The sequence below is a fragment of the Bombus huntii genome, chromosome 4 (assembly GCF_024542735.1).
Source record: "Bombus huntii isolate Logan2020A chromosome 4, iyBomHunt1.1, whole genome shotgun sequence".
Taxonomy (NCBI): Eukaryota; Metazoa; Arthropoda; class Insecta; order Hymenoptera; family Apidae; genus Bombus; species Bombus huntii.
The window spans coordinates 12,222,943-12,248,261 of NC_066241.1; the positions used below are offsets into that span (position 1 = coordinate 12,222,943).

The following is a 25,319-nucleotide window of genomic DNA, read 5'->3' on the forward strand; positions in this document are numbered from 1 at the left end:
CGAAAAAAGAAGTCGAAAATATAGAATACACATTTTTCGTTTGAGGCTTTGTTTTTGAGAAAATCGACTTTGAATTTTCGCTCGGCACACGTGCGGTACGTTATAACGGATCTCACTGTAGATCGTTGTCTCGGTGGAAAAATTTAAAAAAAAGAATTGATTCATTTCCTAAATTTCTAAAACAATTATATATATATGTACATACAATTTTGATATTATAAATAACAAATAACTTTATAAATTATTATTATTAAATCATAAAATTGATTTATTTCGTAAATTCCTAAAACAATTATATATATGTACGTACACTTTTGATATTATAAATAACAAATAACTTTATAAATTATTATTATTAAATCGTAAAATTGATTCATTTCCTAAATTTCTAAAACAATTATATCAAGTGTTTATCAACATAACGTCAATCGAGACAACGATCCACAGTGAGATCCGTTATAACGAGACGTGATAAAGTGCACGCGTACCGAGCGAAAATACAAAGTCGATTTTCTCGAAAACAAAGCCTCAAACGAAAAATTTTTATTCTATATTTTCGACTTCTTTTTTCGCGTAGTATCACCCCCTTTCCGCATGTACCACCAGTTACCAACCACCCTGTATATTGGGTTGGCAACTAAGTGATTGCGGATTTTGTCATTTGGTAATATTAACAAAATCCGCAATCACTTAGTTGCCGACCCAATATGAAGTTGAAACAAACGATAAAGTTAAGGAAATAATTGCATGTAGAATGGTTTGTATTGCGTATGTGGCGGCACTCGACCACGGAAATATCCAACGGTTTCGCGACACAAAGCGCTATACCTTCAAACGTTAGGCCGAAAGGCCTAATGTACCATCGATATCCCTACGATTCTTTCGCCGATTATTCGGAAGAATGCATACGCGGCAACCGTCGCGGACTTCTAATAAACGCGCGCGTAGTGGGGATATTGAGGAACAACAAAGGAAAGAAACTGTTTGGTTCTGAACCAAAAGATTCATTCTGCCCCGAGCTGCAAAGTGCGAAAGGTTAAGCGAAGCCAATACAATCAGAGAAACGGGTTATTGACTCTTGATAGTCAGTGTTAATTGTTATTTGTTATTAATCGTTGTTAATCGTTAGTCGTGGTTAATCGTTATTTGTTGTTAATTGTTAAGAGTTTAATAAACGTTATTGTTGAAAATCAAAAGTATTTTATTATAATTTGTTATGAGTATGCTTTGGAAGAATTTAACGAAAGAGGCGGATAATTACATCAAGTTTATCACAGTTACCTCGTTAGATAAATAAAAATGATGTTTGTAGATCGACGATGTAGCGTAATATCACGATATGTGAGATAATGGAACGCGATAAAAGGGTAAAATTTTACATCGCCAACTTTCCCATGCAGCAATTCGAGTTGAGTTTATTTGTGTACCGCACGCATCGCATATTTATAAAGCTACAGGAAGCAAGTTGGAATTTTGTTAAAGACATGCATACGCAATTCGTGAAAATTCCAGATTTTCGTTAAAATCTAAATGAAAAATCCTTAAAACACGAGATCGCCATTACTAATAAATTTACGAGTAACAGAATTCGAGAAACTGTATTTACGTAACTCAGATTCTTCATTCGATAGAAAAATCAATAATAAGTTGAGCTAATTCTGTAAATTATTATCTTGATAACTAACAGTGAATATCAAATGAAAGATAAGATGATACCAGAACAAAATGTCTCACCGTGTCATTCAAATAGATCATTCGTCGCCAACGGACCAAGAATAAATCACACGTTCATAAATTTTATTTCGATGTTTACGTCGAAAAGTTTATGATACATTGCCAAGAAATATTCGTAGTAATATACTAAACGTAGACCTAACGAGCGTAGAGATCTTTGACGGAAGCCAGAGCTTCACCTGGAAAAAGTCAACGTACCGTGACTTACTCGGTCGTTCGACGATTTTTCCCTCGATTTTCACCGTTCGACCGCGTGCACGCGATTCGTGAGTCCTTCAAGCTCCGTTAGCAAGTTTTAACGAGCGTGAGAAACGCTAGCCTAAAAGCGGGCCGTCGTCTGACGAACTTAAATCGCTTTATCTTACGGGAACAGCTTCTTCGCGTCGCTAAGCTTACGAATCTCTCCTTTGACCCTCGCTGAACAAGCTCTCGGGGACTTTCGAGATACGCTATGGACATTCTTGGACGTTTTTGTGTGTGTAATTTCTGTTTGAACATTTTGTGCACCGCTGATAAATCCGAGAACAGGAATATGACGACAGAGGTGATAATTAGCGAGAGAAAATGATGATTAATAAATTGAACCTTGTTACTCTCTTCGATTCTTCTTCACGTTTGTGTCTCTTCACATATATATTTTTTGAAAAACTTTATTGATAAAAAGAATGCGATACAGAAAAAGTAGTAAAATTGTGTTGAATGCTAAGATTGGAATTTAAAAATTGTCTGTGATTTAAGAAGAAAAACTATAGTTCAAGATGCATAGAATTCACAATGTAATGTGCAAAAATATATAAAATATTCTATAAATATCTGTTCTAATTCTATCTTTAGATTCGGATTCATAAAAATGCGAATTTGCAATAGAAATTTCCAATTCAAGGATTAAGGAAGGATTAATTTTATGGTTGATCTTGTCCCGTAAATTTTCATTACATAAGATCAAAACCGTTGGATTCATGCTGTTCTTCGACTCAATTTCTTTCAACGAATATTATACAGCGATGTTGTAGATGAAGAAGAAATGATAATTTCACAATATTTACACGTGAAAGAATTAAAAACGATTGAACTGAAACTGACTTGGTTTTATTAACTTACAATTTTAAGATTAGAAAAGTTTCTGTTTAACAGATGATAGAATAATTTGGTTCGAAATAATCCAACACGTTCTCGTGATATCGATTAATCGTAGGTTCGTTTGCATAATCGATCGACGCAATCAGTTGATATCGATACAAAGTAAGAAATTCAGCGACGCTGATATTTTGAAGATAATCGAATATTTTTAATGCTCTTCTTCAAAACATCCAGTTGAATACATTCGTAGCATAAATTGATTTCCCATAACGTACTCTGATATAAACAATCTCTACATAATGTTCATTAAATTTCGATTAATGTAGAATTAAGTTCAATTCCGTTATAAATTATCAACGTAAACGTGGTAAATCAGATTATTGTATTCGTAGACAATAACAAAATTAGAGATTCGGTATAGAATGTATCAGTATATCAGCAGCGTATAGGGAAACAACACGCCATTTTGGCAAATTCAGGTCACAGCTTTATGCAATTTTGCGTCTATTCAAATCGGAAATTTTACGTGGCAAGCTATTTCACTTGCTAAATAGTATACGTTTGTAAAGTATAATGCAGCAGAATATTTTCCCGATTCGCGTGCCATCGGGCGATGCTTTAAACCTACGAATTTAGCTTTTAAACAATCCTGATCTGTCTAGGATACTTCACGATTTCTCTAAATTTATTCTGCAACTTGCATGAATAATATCTTTAAGCAAAAATTAAGCTCTCCTTCTTGAAGTTTCTTCCAGTATTTCTCACTGGCCAAATGTTAACTTTCGCCAGCTTGAACTTTGGTTAATTTGGTCCTTCGGAATTGTCTAGGGATTGAAAGGAAACATCAGCAAGAAACTTCGTCAGCTTCGTTACATTTGCCTAGAATCTCTATCCAATGTGAAGTCTTTAGGAAGAAATTGATTAAGCGCATACAATCTTTGTAAAATCTCAATTCATTTCCATTATATACAAACGCTATTCTACGATGTATATTTTACAATATCAATCTTTGTATATTTTCTGCTTTTATTTGATGGCTGAAAGGAAATGTTTTAGTACGATTTGAGTTAAAGAATTAAAGTTACTTCTTCGATATATACATGAAAATGCTATTTTTCTAGATTTGTACTATTACTCGATCGGTTAATCCAATCATACGTAGTATGAATAGCATGTTCACGCCGATGTACATTTTTACGAATAAACTGGAATAGAATGAAAGAAATTGAATATACTCACAGCTTTATTTTACTAAATACTATAAAGATAATTTCTGTATTATATGTATTCCGTTCGTCTGTGCAGCTTTCAATTTTTCATAAATGAATGAAAAACCAAGCTGTAAAATATGAATATGGAATATTTCAACTTTTGAAAACAGCTGTCTAAATATCTAAATTCATATAATAGAAATTCCTAACGCCGATAAAAATCGAGTGTTTCTTAATTTTTGCTATGGACGTTGACTTTGATGTACCACACGGTGATAAAAGCGTCGGACATAATACTAATTATTTTGAAGAGAAACAAAACGATACGTAAAAACAAATAACGATCTGTACCTCGTTTTGTTCGGTTAACAGGTTGAAGAATCGTCCATTGTTTCATAGGATACGTAGCCTAAGCTCGTCTCGAACGAGAACATCGACGATTGAATCGGGTCAGTGCAATACTTTTGTCCCGCGTGGCTTCGTCGAGGAACGTTTCGTCTATTTCCCTTTTTTCGCTCTCCCTCCTTTTTTTTAATTTTCGCCGAAACAACTCGCTCTCCCCATAGGCTCTTCCGATTCCACGTTTCCTCTTCCTCTTATTCTTCTTTTTCTTTTTCCCTACTCTTCTTTTCTTCTTCCTTTTTCTTTTTTTTTTTTTTTTTTTTTTTTTTTTAGATTTTGGAAAAGTAACTGGAATTGATTCCAAAGTAAGAAATCAGCAGAAACGTTGCTACGATATAATACAACGCTTGAAAACAACTGATTTCACGGTGATCGTTCGAAATTATGGAAAGTTTTGATCGTTAATTAGGTTGGGTTTTAACGGGTCCCACGAACGAGACAAGTTTTAATTGTGAAACAACGTTTGGCGCGGAAACGTGCATTTTCTAGGATGCTATCGAATTTTCTAGCTGTTGAGTTTGCGAGGAGAAACTCGTTTGTTCTCTGTATGATAAATTTAAAATATATATACCACACTCGCTCACATATTTTCAATGTAATTTAATTACAATCGAATCAATTGCGCCTAATTAAAATTAGCTATGTCTAAATGTTATGAACGAAGTGATAATAATAATTTATTCGTCTTCTTAGATTATCTATATATATATCAGTTTACGGAAGTATTCGGACGGAAAAGTTGAGGCGTACGATTTTTTTCATCTGAGCCCGATTGACAGAATCGACGAATTCAATAAAATCTACAGAAATTTAAATATGACTCGTGAAATCATTTGTAGGATACTAGAGGATTGTAGGGAAGTAGAGAATAATAAGCATAGTAAAAAATCCAATAGTACGAATGCGAAAAAATTCGGTGCAAGCACAGTGAATGAGAAAAAAACAGATATAAACGAGAGAAGAGTTCAACTTTATCATTTACTGGAAGCTAATTATAACATAGAAAATATAAATTCTTCACAGCTTACGCTTTAAGACGTAAAGAGAATCATAATGTTTTCATAAATATTAATTGATATTTATAAAGATAAGTCTATCAAGTCTAATGATTTTTCAGGTTTATTTCAGTTTCTATAAGAGTTGCAATATTTACAAACAGAAGTGCAGAAGTCTGTATGAAAGCGGTTTTCTTCTTACGATCAAAAACGGACGTTGCTGTTTCATCGATTTACTATGACACAATAGAAACAAAAGAGAATGGTCCGTTTGGCGTTGTGAAAGTGGAGGTAAAATTTGCGAATATCGATTTACTTTGGCGACTAACCGAAGGAGAAGCGTAAGTCGTTAAATTAATTCCGTCTAATTTCGTTAGCCCCGTTCCGTCGGTTTAACGGATTAATTCCTTGAGCTGCTTTAAAACGAATACCTTTAGGCGCCTGTAATTTGCGAATTAGAATTTGCCTTTGATCGCATGCCGCCAGGCGAATTGCCCCTATTACAATGAAAGGAACTAGGAATTTCTCACTATTATGCGGCATATGTTTCTCATATTGTTTACCTAACTTTGTAAATATATTTTCCGCTAGAACAAATTGTCGGATTTCAGAAAATTTGTCCATTTCATCGTCCTCTTCGGACGCGAATAAAATAATTACCGTTCTTTAACGCTACAAAAACATTTTCTATTCACAATCTCTTCAGAATTTTATTATTCACCAAATATGAAAATTAGGAAAACTACCTTTCTTTAACTTGATACTAAGAGAAATTCCACAAAATTTGTACAAAATATATCACATACATATTCAACAGGATACACGTAAATATATACATTTTTCAGTAAAAAATTGTCCACAATCTCTTCTTTCAGTCAAACGTAGAAATTGAGGAAAATGGCCTTCTTTAGCTCAACTAAGAAACAAAATTTCCAACCAATATTTCTATAATTTTCCCAAGGAAACATAAAATATTTAACGGTGTAAATATATACACTCCTCGTCAAAAAGATAATCCAGGTGTGTTATCTTTAATTTCTCAATGACGCATGTAAAGTTTTTCGTCTGTAACGTGTAATATTAAATCATTATGAGCTCAGCATATGCTGTTCGTTGAAAATAATTAAAAATATTATGAGGTTTAGTGTGTAACAAAGAAAAACTATTCCATACTAAGGTCGAAATGATAACACACTCTGTTAATATGTTTAGAAATTGCTCAGTAGTTCATGATCTATCAACGAGTAAAGATTACAGTGCAATATTATATAACTTTATAAGTATGGGACGCGGAAAAAAGTTAAACGAGTCTGAAAAAAAGCAAATTCTTAACTAAAACAGCAACAGTTATCAGTAGCAAAAATATCGAAAGTAATAAAAAGATGTCGTAAAGTAATACACAATTTCTTAAAAAATGTTGAAGATTATGGCAATTTTGCGTGTAGCTTCCAACTCTCAGTTAACAACGAAGCAAATAATTGAAAAATCTAGTGTTAGTGCCAGTGTTTCAAGTGTTCGTCGAGTTCTACTATCCTGCAAAAATATCAAGAAGCTAGAATTGAAAAAGAAACCTCCGTTAACAACGAAACACAAAGCAGAACGTTTACGCTTTGCAAAAGAAAGAATGCATTCGAAAAAGAAATGGAGAAGAGTACTATTTTCAGACGAAGAAGATTCAGTTGCATGGTCCTGATGGGTTCCAATATTATTTTCATGACGTAAGAAAAGAGACAATGTCAGCAATTCGACGACAAATGGGAGGAGGCAGCGTGATGGTTTGGGCCGGCATCGGTTGTTTCGGCAAGACAAGTATCAAGTTCATCGATGGGAGAATGAATAGTGTCCGATACATAAATGTAATCAAAGAACAAATAAATAATCATGCAGAACGCATTTCTGGAACTGATCAAATCTTTCAACAAGATAATGCATCTGTAGCCTGCACACTCTCAGGACCTATTATTAAATGTACCTATTACTAAATAAGTATATATGTTTGATAAGTAATTATTGTCAGTTACAATTTATGTTGATTATTATTTTTTTACTGTACATGTGCTATCATTTCGTTCTTAAAATAAAACAATTTTTTTTCTTACATACTAAACCTCATAACATTTTTAATTATTTTCAACGAACTGCATATTCTTAACTCATAATGTTTTGATATTACACGTTACAGACGAAAAACTTTGCAAAACTTTGAGAAATTAAAGATAACACACCTGGGTTATCTTTTTGACGAGGGGTGTATATTTCGACAAAAGTAAAAAATAAAATAAGAAACTATCCCGTTTTCATCCCTTCAACTTTCATTTCTGTATTTAACGATTCACTCTTTGTATCGGAATATTTCTCAAATCTTATGCAGGTTTCAAGCGCACGCTTCTTTCACTCGACTCATTCTGAAGTACAAAGCGAAAGAAAATACTCGTTCGGAGGCTATCAAGAGTGTAAAGAACACACGTTCTTCGCGTATAACGATTCTCGTATAGGGTAAACACGCGAAGCAAAGCCGCACGGGGGATGCTGGCTAGCCTTCGTGACTTTTAAACAGCCGACAAGCCCTCAAGACGTCGCTTGTTGCCGCCGTTAAAGGTCGTCGAGCCAAGAAAATAGCCGCGATGTGACACGTTTCCTCGTCTTCTTTCCGCGCACGTGCTCGCGCGAACTTGTGTACAACGTAGTTAATTTTTTAACAACACCACCGTCGTGACGTGTTTTGAATAAGAAATCATTTTTTCAACGAGTTGATAGAATATTCTACAGGATTTCTTTATATTTTCTACGTTTGCCCTGACTTATTTTAGACGAGAAACAACCTTATGAGAGAATTAAGGGAGTGGAAGATTTTGTTTGTAACTTTTTTCAAATGCTCGTGTGTTTTAAGTAAGAAATAAGTTTCTGTGAGGGTTGAAGGGGCAACAAGTTTTCTGTGTAACTTTTTACCTTTATCCTGACGTGTCTTAGATGAGGGATAACCTTATGAAAGAATTGAAGAGGAGGAGAATTTTCTTCGTAATTTTTTACATCTGTTCTGATGTGTTTTTTAAATAACTATTCTTAACACTAACCTTACCAGGCCCCGTCAAGTGTACGGCTTCGAAATTTTGGTTAAAATTGTACATTCGTTGTTATTTCTTTTGTTCGTCTAACTTCATGTACATTCTTATATTATCCGATTAATCAATTTCTTAATTTTTCTTAATATAAAGATTTACATGAAGTTAGACGAACAAAATAAATAACAACGAATGTAGAATTTTTAATTAAATTTTGACCAGGCCTGGTAAAGTTAATGTTAAGAAAATAATATTTTTACAAGAGTCGAAGGGTTAATAAATCGATTAAAATCGGACAGCATACGTACAATGCTTTTAAAATGGAAATCAGCTTATTTTTACGAAGCTTGTACGAAGATATCAAAAGCGATGATACAATCAGAAGAAGCAGATATCATATGATCGATTAAATGAACCATTTAACACAGAATCATTACTTTTCTATTAATCCAATAAAATTCATGAAATTTTTCAGATTCCATTAACATTCTTGTTTATTTATCTATCGTGAATCTATTAACCGTGAACAGTGGAATATTTCGAATATGATAAATGGTTAATTTAATAATAATAATACGTAACGGGAGATCGAGTGGATTCTTTGTGGCCTGTCGAGCGTTGAAAAAGCGAATGCTTCGATCGATTCACAGGACGAACGACTCTCTTGGAAAAATTAGCTGTCCTCGATGAATAAAAGAAAATGCGGAATAATGAAGGTATTTGCAATTCGCCTCGCCTAGTTTCTTAAAAGGGAGAGAGACTTAACTGTGAGATGAACGACGTTGCAAGTCAGTTTCCACGAGCAGGACTTCGCGTCTCACTGCTAGAGTAAATGAAACGTGGAATGGAAAAATGGAACAGAGAAATCATTTTTATTAGATGACTATTGCTTAGAAACCTAGTATTGAATTGAAAAATTTTGCAACTTTTCTGAATTTTTATCCGAAATCTATCGTATTCCGGTATTTTTATCTATGTGTTTTGTTTAGAAATTGTATGTCACGACTCTAAAACTTTTTAGTATTTTTAAAATATTACATATATATATATGGGAATTTTTCATTCTTGTAATTGTATTTTTCATATGAGAAATCTATGTAATATTAAGCTACAGTTTTATTGTAGCTCTTAGAATTAAAAATGTTGGTTTTTCATTTACGAGGAATAAATTGGTAGATTATATAGTAGAGAAAATATTATTTCGTCTGTACATGTTATCTTGCTTAAATTTTGCGAATAAAATAATTTCTATCCTAAATTCTCGTAGGTAAGTTCTCGTTCTACACTTGTTGCTAGCCCCCAAAGCAATTACCTTTGACTGCACGTCAAATCGAAAACAGAAGCCAAATACCATTTCGAAAAAATATCAAATAAACCAGTCGAATTCGCCGATTGTTCGACATTCGTCACTTTTTATACAATATCAAAGATAAAAGCACCATTTTTCCACTCTATACTCTCTGTATCAATTTATCTTCCCTTTCATATTCGTCTGCTTCCAACCATTTTACGATTTTTACTATTTCGCTTATTTCTAATTTCTTTCATACTGCAAACTTTTATCTTCTCCTTCTTCTTTTCTCTGTCCTTTTACACTATGCTCGTTCCAAATCAGTAACCGCTTTAAAAATCATCAGTTCTTTGCAATCGAGAGTGATAAAATTAAATGAAGAGACAACACAAATATTTTTAGTAAGCTATGCTGATAGCTTTTATTTCCATATTACTATCGTTGTGTACAGCATACATGGACGCAACAAATATTTTTCAAAAAATGATCAGATCAGTAATACGCGATGATACATTCAGTGTATTGATATATTGGATTGGCAACTAAGTGATTGCGGATTTTGTCAATACCAGCTAATGACGAAATCCGCAATCACTTAGTTGCCAATCCGATACTTATGCAGCAACGAATAATTTTCATATTATGTGGAATAATTTTAACAACTTCAGATGTTTGCAGGTTCTAAAACTTTGCACCTACGTTCTTTGCATGGAATATTGTCAAAATATTTTTCATAATTTCTAATTTCTATTTCTAACTTCCAGGTTTGCAAAATGCTATTCAACTACGGTGCAATACGGTTGTGCTGTTGCACGAAATACATACAACGTTGAAGCGTTGATTAGCTTTGAATCTCGAATGTTGGCTTAGAATTTAGAAGGTGTCGTAATTGGAAAAGTTCGAAAGACATGGTGATCCGGAGTGCAAGCGAAGTTCTAACAACAAGTAGGACGTTCTATTCGAAAGTTTACACAATCGTAGTGAGATTGATAGCGTAGAAACACAGAAATACACTCTCCTACGCTTCCAACATTTAATTACAGATTAGCCTTTCTTTGACGTAATATCGTCGCACGATAACGGATTTGAAAATCTTCCGAAGATCTGAGAATCAGAAATTCGAAAATGGAATATCGTGCTACTAGTGTGTGTAACGTGTTACAACATTTTTTTTGGATGATTAATAATAATAAGATAAGATAATGTTTATGGACTAAGAAATTTTCAGCAATGTGAATGATTTACGTAACATTGTGAAAAAGAATACGTAAATGCAGTATAGTATTTAGCAAAGAATAAATGTTACGGTGCAATATATTTCAAGCTGTTGCAGCTTCCAGGGCAAAATATATAAAATTCGTGACAGTTAACTTGTTAGCGCAGCGTTGGCTTTTAGTGGATTAATATTTATTTATCCATGAAAATAAAATTCCCAAAAAGAAAAACAAACATGAAAAGTGCTCGACGGGTAAAGTGCTAAAATCGACGCTCATAGACAACGCGTTTCGATCGCAATTTCAACAGAACGCAGACTCGTTCGTTGGTAAAACACGTGTCTCCTTTAACTTCCGTTTATTTTAGGTAACTTCCGGTCGGACGCAATTCATTTGTTCGCGTAAGATCCGGAAGATCCTCGATTTTCGATGAAAACAATTATAGCTTGTGTTTGTATTAAAAACAAATATGATACTGTTTCATATTTCTTTAAACCACCAATTTTTTCACCCACATTTCACGTCGTGAAAAAATCAACTAGAAAAAACCATATGTTTATTTCTAACTTGGTTCCGATTGTACAAACCAACGATATTGCTTCGGAATTGCAACGGAATTGCTTCTGTAAGAAAATAATAAATCAATAAATATAAAAATATTCTATTATTACGTATTTTTTAAAGACCAGTCATTTTGACTGGTTTGGTAGAAATAGCTTCGTGTTAAACCATTTGCATCCAAGCGCGGATTATTACGCAATCGGACGACTGTCTTCTATCACCAAGCGCGGATTGTTACGCGCGCTGCGAATGCTTTTTATTTCAGTCGCTAAGTATTCTTCAGATGTGAGAGATCACATTTGACCCGTTTGCCAGCATCTCGCCTATATCAGTTTATTGTATTGACCATTTTAAAGAATTCCACGAGAAATAATATGATTTAATTCCTTATTTCTGGTTTTTTTAAAATAAACAATTTTTTCTTTTTTTCTTTGTTGTCAAGAATGTAAGATGCGATGTTTGCGAAATAACATTGTCTATCAATCGTTTTGAACAGTAAATTTTCGATAAACTCCATGGAGAATTCGGACGTCATTTATTGCACCTACGACCGACTGCTCGCGGTGATTGGGACCAGTCCTCTTAAGTAGAGCCATGATGCAAATTGCTTAACTATCGGTAGTTCTAGTGTTAACGCAATTGCCGAGGATACGCGTACAACCTTTTTACGCACTGCACTAATCCATGATTAAACAACAAAATGTCGAATAACGATGTGGTAGCGTAAACCTTTTAATTGAACGAGTTAAGGTCGATCTACTTAGTCGTCGGACCAAAAGTTGCCTAATGTAAACGGGGCTTTATTCATACTGCAAACCATTCGAACGGATGAACAAAGGACAATCGCGAAGTTCCTGCGAAAACAGAACGGATCGTTTGCACTGCAATCGAGGCGAAATAAAGAGGTAGCTGGAAATAATCGGGAACGAGGAGAAACGGAGTGTTCGAAGATCGATTGGACTTTTCCCATTATAACGTCGTCACCTCGTTCCATTGTTTCCAGCGGTTGCTTTGTTTGCGCAACGAATGTGGATGCTCGCGAATCATTCTAATATTAACCCTTTCTCTTGTAAGAATTGCAATTTACTTTATATCGTTGTTTATGTTCATCGTAAATTGATAGATCGCATCAGGAATATTTTATTTATTTTTGGAACTTTGCGATTATCTTTTTTCTTCTTGTCGATTAAATGTTTTTACTTCTTATTTCTTAGGCGAAGTCTTATTAAAGAGTCGATAAAAGAGTCGATCAATGAGAGAGTTAAAGTTTCACAATGGAATGATTATAATGCATCGTGCAACGAAACAATTTCAATTACGTACCTTCATATCTACGGTAACGAGCGAAAGAAAGTTTCAAGAGGAGAAACGGGAGGAAATAACACTGTAATTGTACAAAACTGAATTATGACTGACAAGAGAAACAATCGTACAATATAATTGTGATATAATTGTCCTGTAACAGACAATTGTCAGGTACAGAAGAAACGTTTAATACAAATTCCACGTATGCTGATCCAAGCAAGTATCAGTTTTAAACTTGCTTTTTTCGGTATTATACATAGCATATTGTGTATAGAATTCTAATTAAAAAAAAAAAAAGGATATCAATTATCACTGATTTAATCGCAAAATTTCTCCGTCGTTACTAAAATATTTGAAATATACGATCATCTATCTCGCTAAATTATCAGAGAACGCAAATAAATCTAAACAAATGAGATGCTAGAGAGGAGATGCTGCAGCAGAATGAAAGAAAAAGAAAAGTGGAGAATCGTAGAGAAGGGCGTGTATATATTTCACAAACGAGGGAACGAATTATCGAAATTCCTGATGCAGCGAGCGGATGCTCGAGGAATACGGAGGGAAATTGAAAGGGGGTAGTAAGTTTCCCTGGCCGATGAAAATATCGAGAGAGAGAAGCTATCGAGAAAGTCGTCTTCCTTCGCGCCTCGAATAAATACGCCGTAATCCAGCCGATAAACGAGGCAGTGCAGCGGAAAGATTACCCTTCACCGTGAAGCTTCTTGTTGATATACGTGTGTGACACGCGGTGTTACGTGATCCAAGGAATCTTCCTCGATCGTTGCCTGTCATTGTCAATCAGTTGGCGAAATCCGAGCAACGATTCGTTGTTGATCATTCGTAAAATTGAACGTAATTTCAGGGCCGGCTTTTGAGCTTTTGCGGTGCCTGAATATACATTCAAGACCTACACTTAAATTTTACAACGAGGAATTATTTATTTACAAATGCTGTTACATATTATGTATTTTTTCTAAGCAGTTTTTTTAGACAGATCCAAGTAATATTTTTTCGCATTCATAATTCGCTTTCAAGGGGCAAAAAATTTAATGAAAGTAGAAAATCTGTAATCATGTGTGACCTTTGAAAAAAAAAAAAACTATTGATGTAGTTTAATTTCTCTAAAAAGTACATTTCTCCGGAAGCGCTTGGATTTTTTTATCTGAAGTAGTTTCCAGGATATGAGGATTTTAGGGAGTTACACTGAACTTTGATTATTCTTGTCACTCCTTCTAACTGAATCATCGTCACTAAAAAAAATGTCTTGCATAAAAAAAATGTCTGTCAATGGTATCAGCATTCTGTACGAAGTTAATCAAAATCGCTGTTTTTTAATTGGAAAATTTTCGTAGACCGCGAGGTCGGATTCCGGTGAACGCGCTGAACCTGCCTTGCACCGGCCCTGCGTAATTTAGAGGCTGCAAGACAAATGATTCGAAATAACCGACGATGAAAGTATACGTTTGGCGGGAAGCTTGGAATCATCGTGGGTATATATTCCATCATTACATTGGAATTGCGAGAATTTTTTATTTGAAATCATAGAAACTTTTGATACGAAAATTACTACTCTGTGATAATGGAGATATTGTGTATTTTATACAGGGTGGTTGGTAACTGGTGTTACAAGCGGAAAGGGGGTGATTCTACGCGAAAAAAGAAGTCGAGAATATACAATAAAAATTTTTCGTTTGAGGCTTTGTTTCCGAGAAAATTGACTTTGAATTTTCGCTCGGTACGCGTGCTGTACGTTATAACAGATCTCACTGTAAATCGTTGTCTCGATGGAAAAATTAAAAAAAAAATTTTTTAAATTAAAAAAAAATTATTTTAAAAAATTTTAAAAATAATTTTTAAAAAATTTAAAAAAATTAAAAAAAATGTCGTATGTTTGATTCTAGCTGAATCTAATGTTTAAATATAGAGGGTAATGTTTTTTTAGCTTGCGGATCTGATTCGTCGTGTCAAGTAATTGAGTAACTAGTGGGTTTTGGTGGTCGTTAATTCTATTGTATATAATGTATATTGTATTGTATAATAATGTTATATCTATTGCTGAATTTGGATATTTCTACTTTAACTGTAGGTATCTTAAGGTCGCGATGTATTGTTTCGTTGGTAACATACCAAGGTGCATCTAGTAAGGATCTTAGAGTTTTTGATTGGAATCGTTGAAGAATTTCTATATTGGAATTACTCGCTGTTTCCTATAGTTGGATCCCATAGATCCAAACAGGTTTTAATATGGCTTTGTATAGCATTATTTTACTCTGCAATATATGAAAATTAGATACGATCGTAGAAAAATTTGAGCAATTAAATTAGGATTAAATTGGAAATGAGATCGTGATGTTCGTGAGATCGTGTGATCAAAAATCTATCGAGGTAAAGTACATTAATTATATTAAATTATACGTGGTAATTATATACAGTACGGTATAGTAAATTATATTGCAGTACGATAAGAACGTCGTTGTGCGTTTTATAAAATACGAGAATCAGAGGAAAGTGGTTTAGAATCGTGTTACGTTCGAAAATCGTTCAATCGAACATCTATTAAAGTAAAGGAAATTATATTACCGTGTGTTGATAGGATCGTTACGTGTTCTATAGCGTTCGAAAATTAGAGAATAAATTTGTTTAAAAAATTGTGTTATTTAGGGGAATTATTTAGACGGAAGTGTATCGAAATCTATATGAAATTACTATTCACCCTTAATACGTAGATTACTATAGACTGCGATCGAATTTACATACAAAGCCACGTTTCACCTTTTCAATCTGTCCTCGAAATACTAATATCTGATTCGCTATCAATCGTGATTTAACACCAGATCTATCAAACCAATCAAATTGATCGGTTCTACAATTTTATTTTCACATTTCTACTTCATGTTATATTTTTTTCCGCAATGATGTATTGACTTTCGCAGCGATAACTAAAAGAATAATATAATAAATTTTATTTTCTTTTTTATGTATTCAAGCTGAAAATAATTTTGTATCAAAGCTACTTGTATCAATACCAGTCACAATGACTGGTACTTATCAAAGTGTAAAAGGGTCCTGCAATCTGTTTATCGAACCTCAATTTAACCAGTTTCCTCGTTTCGTACAATTTCCTATACGTTTTTCAAATTTTTACTGCTTATCATTCGATATGATGATATCAGTTATCAGGAAAATTCCGGATCGATCGTTGGATCGCTAGATGCTAACACTAGAAATACCACAGCGGTCAAAATGACTGGTTCTACAATTTTATAAATATGTCAATCCTTGTTTAGGGATCATGATGCCAGATGGATTAATAATACCAAAAATGTACTACATAACATTAAATCTCTTCTGTAAGAAAGTAATAAATCAATAAATATAAAAATATTCTATTATTACGTATTTTTTAAAAACCAGTCATTTTGACTGCTTTTCGGCAGAAAGCTTCGTGTTAACTATCGGTAGTTCTAGTGTTAATATACGTATTACTTTGGAGGCATTTTCAACGTGTAACGTCAACCGCAACGAAATAAAGAAGAAAACGCACCGCGGGGAATAGAAGATGCGCTGTAAACTCGAAAATAGGGCGGAATACGTGTTTCCTTCTTTCCTTTTTGTTTCTTTTTTTTTTTTCTTCTCCGGCACTCGTAGAATATTCGATATTTAATATCCTTAATGCGTTCGAGGAACACGTCCATCGCGTCGTGTTTCAGAAATATCTTTAGAAAGTGGAACGAATTTGGAAAACTCCCCAAGGGCGCGAAGGAAAACCGGTGACGAGTTTCACGCAACGACAGTCTCCTGACATGCGGAAGCCAGCCTCGACAGGATATTTCCGGTGTATCTTCGTATCGTCTAATAAGTTTTATAAAAACGCCAAACAAGACGAATTTAAAGCGTACGACGTGATATCTAGATTTATCAGCAAAATAAATATTCACCAGTCAGATGCTTTAAGTATTCGTTGTTGCTGAAAATATTCCAACACTCACCATAGACATTTTTTTATAAACGTATCACGTGAATTACACGGAATTTCTTAACATTTCGATAGCAATGAAGCATAATTATCGTAAATTATTAAAATAAATATTAGTAAATAAAGTGTTAAAGTGTTAAAATAAAGTATCAATAAATATTAGTGCTAAAACTAATCTCACTGTATATCGTGGCTTATTAATGTAGCGAACAATTGACTGTTCAAATATTTCGGTGACTTTTGCGTGCAACTTTGCGTGCAAATTGCGTGCAAAGCTTATGCATCCAATAAATATCTTGTAACTTGCGTATATAGATTTTCAAATTCGTTGGAAATTTGATCAACATAATCGCGATAGCGGTGCCTCGTTACAGTCTTAACGAAATTTCAAACGTTTTGTACAACATAAAGAGTTGCTAACTATAAAAGTTTTTGAATACCTTCGTGAGTCACTGTACATTGTGTCTCTCGGAGATTTTAACACTTTATTACTTAAAACTCAATTAGTCGATGGAATTTAATAGTATCATCGTTCGAGGTGATAAGGTATCACACAACTTAATAAATTTCTTTGTGTCCTATGAGTTTTGAATTTCTGCTAATAAATTTTGTCAAACTGGTGACATATCTAAGCGACGATTTTATCTGAACTGTAGGGGAATAAATTTTAGAAATTTCACAAATATTGTATGATTTCTAGTGATTTACATATTTATTGCTGTAGTAATTCTATTTTGTAGCACGTAATGTGGAATGTTGTCGACATGATCTTATCGACAACAACGCATCATTAAGCTCCAATTACGACGTATTAACGACAACCGTTATTACCAAATTATGCAGACAGACATTAATATGTTTATGTTCGTGTTAATCGAATGGAATGTATCGATCCAACACGTGGTCTTCGAAACAAATGTGAAAGTCTGAACGGCGAATTTTGACTCGTGATGAGTTGTACTAGGTCTCGCGCATTAAATCACATAAATATTTCATGTGTAATAGATCTGTCCATCTTTATATACAAATGTTAAAAATTTATATTTGTATAAATTAAAAATCTTCTAATATAGAAAGCTTGGCACATTGATCACCAGAAACACCGAGAAACGAAATAGAATAAAACTCTGTTGCTTTCAACTTTAAATCTGTCAGCGTTTCAAGCGATAAAAGATTCATGCAATAAAAGTTTCCTAAGAGACTCTAGTCCCTTTGATAACGAAAAAGGAAACGCAATAACTTTTCCTCCTATGTCATTGTAGCGGTTAAAAAATGTATTTTCTCAAAGTGAAGATTCTCTTCTCTCGCGAATTACATCGTGAAAATCAATCAACTACTCTGATCTATCAGCGTTAAGAAATTTATAGAACCACAATGACGTTTAAAAGTTGACGTAAGTAAAGGAATATCTTTATTAAAATAGGAGAACAACTGAATCATACTTGGCTTATTCGAAGAAACAGATGCCTTTGAAACAATTAGAAGAGTCGTTTACGCGTGAAAGTAGCTTGACTCTTTTATCGAGCTGTCTTGATTATCGTACTCTAGAGAGTCGGTAAAAACTAGGATAAAACAGGAAGAATAAAATACACAAAGGAACGCGGTTTGTTTATCAAAATTTTATCGCGACCGCTGTACCGTGCTCTTCAAAGTCTACAACAATGAAACTCCGCGTCTTCTCGCAAGGCCGACCAACTCCTCCAACTAGTTGCTTCAATTTTCTTTGTTAAAGACACGCTTTAAAAACCAAACGGCGAATATCACGAAGGAGAAAATAAAATTCCTTCGGTTTGTCTTACTAACAAACGGAGTATAAGTAAAGATTTATATTAAATACGAAATACTATTATCCCAAAATCGTTACTGCACGAAACTAAGTAATTCATCGAGTGTTAGAAACCTTAAGAGAATAAACAAGATGTGAAAATGTATACTATATATAGAACGCAAAGAGATTCGCCAAAAATTCATAGAAAACCCAGGTGAAATGTCGACTATTATTCGAAAATCTAATTCATCGAGTCTTACGAGTTTAAGAGTATAAAATAAAAATCTTTAACAATTCTCCTAGTGAATAAAGAGACCGGATAAGATATACACTGCTATTCGCAGAATATCGTCTGTTTTACGAAAATTTCCTCACGAAATTTTACCATTAAAATTACATAAAACGAACTTATTGAGTGTCGAAGCGCCAGAGAAATATTCTTCGATTCATAGAAAAGACCAGAAGAACGATATTATTTGGCAACTAAGTGATTGCGGATTTTGTCAATGCCACCTAATGATAAAACCCGCAATCACTTAGTTGCCAACCCTATACTTGATTTATTATTATTATTAGTACATTAGTTGATTCATTGAGCGTCCTCTGCGAGTCAAGGAGAAACCAATAAATCAATAAACAAATTTTTCAAAGAAAAAAGAATATTCATAAATAAGTATAATATTAAATCATATAAAAATAGAATATTAGAGATTACAGATATTAAGATATATATATATATATATTCAAAAATGTCCTGTTTGTAGAACACAGCCAGTTCCTCCGAAATTTCCTAACAAAACCTCCACCGTGCTTGAGTGTGACGCAAAAATTAGGAAATCTAATTTCCTGGCTGGCAAACCCCAGCGGCTGCAACAAGGGGCGAGTGGTGTCAAGGTGCACTAGAGACACTGTGCCAACTTTTCGTACCTACGAAACACCAGGGGTGGAATAGGGTGCGGCTGGGCTTACGGAATCGTCGAAGCGAGAGGAAAGGGGTGAGTAGAAAGTGCATAGAGTGGGAAAAAATAAAGAGGGAGGAATGGACGCGAGAGCGAGTAGTGCTCGAGGCACGCAACACCACGCGAATCCACGCAACCCAGTTTCGCTAATGACCCCGGCCACACGCGGTCTATTGTTTTATCGGTGGGAACCATCGCTTGGAAAAAGTTTCTGCTTCGCTGGGGTGATCTATTGTCGAGTTTCCGGCCTGTTCTGCTCGCATTTACAATAAATGTTTGCTTTGCGATTTTCTGTTAATGACGTTTGTCCCGACACTATCGCCAAAAAGGCGATGTAATTAACGCAAAGCGAAGGATTGAAACTCGAGGAGAAACGATTCTGTTTTGCCGTCGAGTTTTCGTCAGAGTTTGCAGCTGGAGAAAATTTTAAAGGATCGCATTAAAAAGAAAAAAAGAAAAGAAAATTTTGTCTGTTAATGTCGTAATTCGTCGATGCATCTCTTAATGTCGTGTTTCCATTTAAGTGTTCGTTCTGCGATTTTCTACTAATTACTCTACTAATTACGATTGTGATTTGTTTCAAATTTAGCAGCAGATTCAAGGTGGACTAATTAACGTAATGCAAAGCATGGAAACTCGGATGAGAGCAGGTTCTGTTGTATGTTAGTTTGTCGGGTGTTTAAAATTTTGGAACTGGCCGCTTGTAATTCTAAAGGATTTGAACATTTCTACCATGTACACTATGAAATTTCTGCGATTTTTGTCCAGGTTTGACTTGCTTTATAATTTTCCTTAATGACGTTCATCGGAAATCTATTGGAAGATTTAAGCTGAGAAATAACGAATCCAAATGATTGTAAAGAATTAAAATTTAAAAAAACCTGCCACCTGTTGTCGAGTTTCCATGTAAGCGTTTGTTTCGCGGCTTTCTACTAATGACGATTGTCATTTGTTTAGAATAGGTTTGAACCTATCGCCGGGTTTAAGATAGAACAATTAATGTAAAGCGAAGGTTTGAAACTCGAGGAAAAGGTGTTGCGCGTATCTGCTCGCTGTTTGTTAAATTTTTCTAGCCAACCCTGTGCTTCGTAATTTGAAAATTTCTGTTTCATTTGCAAGATAATCCGTGACGTTTCTGTAGTTTTATGGTTTTATGCAGGTTTACGATTTTCTGTTGTTTACGATTTGACACGTAACCTTGGTTGCTTATAAAAAAGTGCAATTATAAAATCATGACACTCTTGTTGCCATTTTCTTATTTCCCGTACCTTTTCGTTAATACCATTTTGGCCAGTTTATCATACGCAATATTTTGTGCAACGTTTCATCGTAACGGTTACATTCCGTTGTTTTCCATCTGTTTGAATTCGCGGAAACATTTTCAGCGATATTTGTTTTTCCCAAACGAAAATTCACCGTCGAAAAAAAAAAAGGGCGATAATCCAGTCGATCGATTCGATAAACGACACCGACAACAGGTCACCGAAGTATCGTTATCAATCCGTCATCGAAGATCTTGTTATGATAACGAATCACCTCAAAACAAACGAGGTGCGTTGCTTCTCAGAATATCTTCTCTAATCCAATTAAACTACGTGCAAGCGAATGTGAAACACCGCGAATAACAACAATATCAAATGCGTATCAAACAAACAATCGCTAGAAAACAAAAATAGAAATCGATAAACGAATCACACGAATCAATCCGCAACTCGCGAATCGTTCGTCAATGTTTAATTAAAATACACGCTATCAATTGAATATCAACGCGATGATACCGCTTGTTCCGTGTCACTGGAAATTAAGATCCTATTTTTGTTAAAAGTACATCAAATAAACGAAAGAAAACAGTGCGAAAAAGAAGAAAAATTGACGAGCAAACGAGGGACACGATTGTATCGATCTTTGTATCGAAATACGTTCACGGTTCGCTCCATTAATCGATATTTCCTTCTGTCTTCTCCTGTCTCTTTTATTTTTGCAATAACGACCGAAGCTTTTCTGCTTCTTTTATTATCTATTTTTTATGTATTTTTTCTGCCCGTTGGAATACGCTCGGGCGAAAGGATTTCGCGAAAGATAGCGAGGCAGAAATCGGAAACAAAGCCAATATTAAAGCCACGAGCACTTTTAAGTCTTCGTATTACAACAGCGAACCGCCATACAACACGAAGACGTAAAAGGTACACGTGCTTTAATATCCGGCGAGCCTCCGTGCTCTTTTTCTCCCTCCCCTGCCACCCTCTGGGAAATTTTGTCCCTTTTACCCCGTGGGTTTCTTCCCTTCGAAAAGTCGCGCGCCCCATCTGACAAAATTAATTTACTCCGTCGAAGTTTATTGTAGCTTATGGGTCATTCGCGATGCATGGGACACCCTTGCGTTTTTTTTTTCTATATTTCGTATATAGCAATTTTCTTTATACTTCACCTTTAACTTTAAAATTTCTTATCTTTAGATATTTTATTTTATTTTGTCCTTGCTTGGAATATTTGATATTCATAGTAAATTTTAATAAAAGTATACATCAATAGCTTTGAGCATTTGAAAAGTTACTTCTAATGTTCATTGAGAAACTCTGGCAAGTTTCACTTCGCTCGATTACTTGAAATATTTGATATTCATAGTAAATTTTAATAAAAGTATACATCAATAGCTTTGAGCATTTGGAAAGCTACTTGTTATGTTCATTGAGAAACTCTGGCAAGTTTCACTTCGCTCGATTACTTGAAATATTTGATATTCATAGTAAATTTTAATAAAAGTATACATCAATAGCTTTGAGCATTTGGAAAGCTACTTCTAATGTTCATTGAGAAATTCTGACAAGTTTTATTTTGCTCGATGTTTGTGAACCATAAGTGAGTCATAGAAAAGATTGTTTCGTGAAAACGCAGGTACTTTTGTTGAGTACGATATTAAAGAATATCTATGGCATAATATCGTTCGTTAATGCACAATTAATGTGCAGTTAAATGTATTTAACGGATCTAATGCGCGTGTGTTTCATAGTGACTCATTGGCGATCCACTTAACGCGATGCAATGGTCACACTTGCAACGTGAAATAAATGAAATTTCAGCTCCATCGTGTATGTAATATAAAAGTTGTCGTTTTAAGTATTGAAATTTTTTCATTCAGTCTTGAACGTTTAGGTTTGTTCCCCGTGAAAGCATTATTGATAACGCAACGTTATTAGCTGGGACATTATTTATACTTATTGGACCCTATACTACGCTTGCTTAGGCCGCTACCTGCACTATTTATAATGATAGGATATTTCGCTTGGAATAATTAAGAGCCTTTTAAAATAAAACATTCGATAGTTTGAAAATCGTTCAGACGCTACAAGGAAAAGATTTCTCTCGTGAGAAAATTTCTAAGAAAAGGCTCTTGTTACATGTAGAGTAGAAGTAAATTAAAACTGAAAATATTCTAATATCGTCGTAGAAAGGTTAAAAAGAAATGGAAAGTATTAACAAGTCCTTTGCCAAGGGCTAATACCTAGAACAAAGTAACAAACTGATTTACAGCAATTTTCCATCTCAAAGAACCTTTCATCAATCAAAAAGTCAAAGGTTATATGTCTCGTTATTACCGATACGAGCTACATCCATCGACTTCAATAATATCGAATAACGTGCAAGTGGAGAGCAAACAGACCAAATAAATATCATCCACCTCTCTCCCTCTATCATAATATTTCCTTCGTTCAATATTTTTATTCTATAATTGCTCAGCGAGACGATTTTAAACCTTCGTCCATCCAATATTGCCTTCGAGACGGTACAATTTAATCGTTTAGTTTGGAAGCACACTGTACATGCAGCGTCTACTTTCTATTTTTATCGAGAAACGGTCCACTTCTCAAGATTAAACTTAAATTAACGATAAATCGTAAATTGTCACGTTTATCGAAGAGTATAAATTTGTAATGTCTGAAATTGTATTGGGAGAAAGACATCATTAAGTTTTCAGAGAGTTTATTTAATTTACGTTTTAGCTAGTTACTGCTTTAATCGTATTTTATTTATTATACTAGCTTTTTAATGTTCTAGTGTTTTAACGTAGAAATAATGTGGGATAATATGTTCATTCATATGAAGATCAAATTGACTGTTATTTAAGTTGATTTATTTAAGTTAGCTGGGTTTATCGTGTTATTTAGAATAGTTTATTATTTTATAGAGGATATTTTTCTACACAAAAGTGATTCATACTGTTTAGTTTATTTTCTAGTGTACGTGTATTGTCCTTCGTGGAAATATTCTCTGTAGAGACGATTAATTCGTATCGTTGCATAAATATTCGTCCTTGACAATTTGTGTTATCTATAACCCTTCTCATTAACATCATGGTAATCGGCTGCTAATTTTCAGTATAATTTTCGTATATTCCGAGGCAACAAATATTCCACAGTTGACATTTATTGAAATCGACAAGAATCCAATAAATATTGAGAATTAACTAAATACATAATAAGTAACTCTGAAAACTTACTAAAACAATTGCCAAATAATAATACAATTCGATTAAACTTAATTAAAATACCAACCTCGTACTGCTCCGAGGAAGCGATCATTTCCGGAAAAGAATCCTGTCGACGTTGTGCGATCTCCTTGAACGACGCGTCCAGTCTCGATGAATACAGCTTGTTCGAATGCTTTCACGTCGCTAAAACGGCAACACGATTTCCAGTTCAATCGAAATCAACTCGTCCATCTTGGCGCACGATCGCTGAACCATCAATTTAATCATGTTTGCTCGACGCACGTTTAAACGACACGACACGGTGTTTCACACTTCTGCCGGAAACTGGATACACTGGGGAAAATCCGGCGATCGAGATCTTTCAAGTGCACGATGGTAGACACGATTCATGCAGTGGAACAAATATTTGTTTTTTTATGCAATCGTACTATAAAGCGATTTTGAAAATGTTATAAAGCGATATTGAAAATTGGTTTTCATGGAGAAACGCAATTGGCAGCGGAATCATAAGGATTAGAATTGATTGCTGTGAGATTTGCGATGACCTTAATTTTCATGTTAGATAGATCGCTAATTTCAAGTCAACTTATGGTAAAAATTTCTATTAGACAGGAATAATCTCTTTCCTCATTTTCTGATAGTGTTTAATTTCGAATCAGGAAGTTCCCGATATCAGATAGATAATTGAAGATCAAACGGGAAAAGCATGAAGAAACATTTGTCTTCTCTTTTGCTAACACTTAATTTTAACTTCGAATCAGAACGTTTCTTAGTTTATGTAAGAAAGAATTTGTAATAATCGTTACAAATTATCGCTTATATTAGGTATTTGATTAGGACAAAAATTTTTGTTCGTTTTGAATCGACAGATTTTCTCTCGTAGATAATATTGGAATTAATAAGTTGACGAAAATTAGGAACTTCTTGCAATGATTATTAAAGAGATGCAGATATTTTTGAGAAATATAACGACGACTTTTATTACGACAGTAACGTTTATCTTCATTGTGCTATTCTAACTATAATTATTTATCCAACGTCTATGTATTGTAACTACATAATACATATTGCTAACGAAGAATCATCCAACTGTAGAAAAATGTTTCCATCTTCTCCTACAACGATCTTGCCGGTATTAAAACAAACAGAAATGAAAAGACCTTCAGTAATTCCCACAGCTATAATTCCGAAAATTTCCATAATTAACTACGTTATAAACGAGCAGCAGATACTGAACGACGTGCTAATTATGACGTATATTATACAAAAGAT

The 25,319-nt window shown here is 34.2% G+C and overlaps 1 protein-coding gene across 3 annotated transcripts in view; it reads right to left on the reverse strand.

Moving 5' to 3' along the window:
• The window catches only part of LOC126864698 (monocarboxylate transporter 10-like), a 310,627-nt gene that overhangs the window by 281,367 nt on the left and 3,941 nt on the right, over window positions 1-25,319 (reverse strand). Inside the window, exon 2 of one of the 3 annotated variants that reach the window (XM_050616263.1) lies at window positions 24,112-24,380. The gene's annotated coding sequence lies outside the window, so the exon portion shown is untranslated. Of the gene's footprint in view, window positions 1-24,111; window positions 24,475-25,319 lie in introns of all 3 variants that reach the window. The other 2 variants (XM_050616264.1, XM_050616262.1) reach the window with 2 other exon arrangements.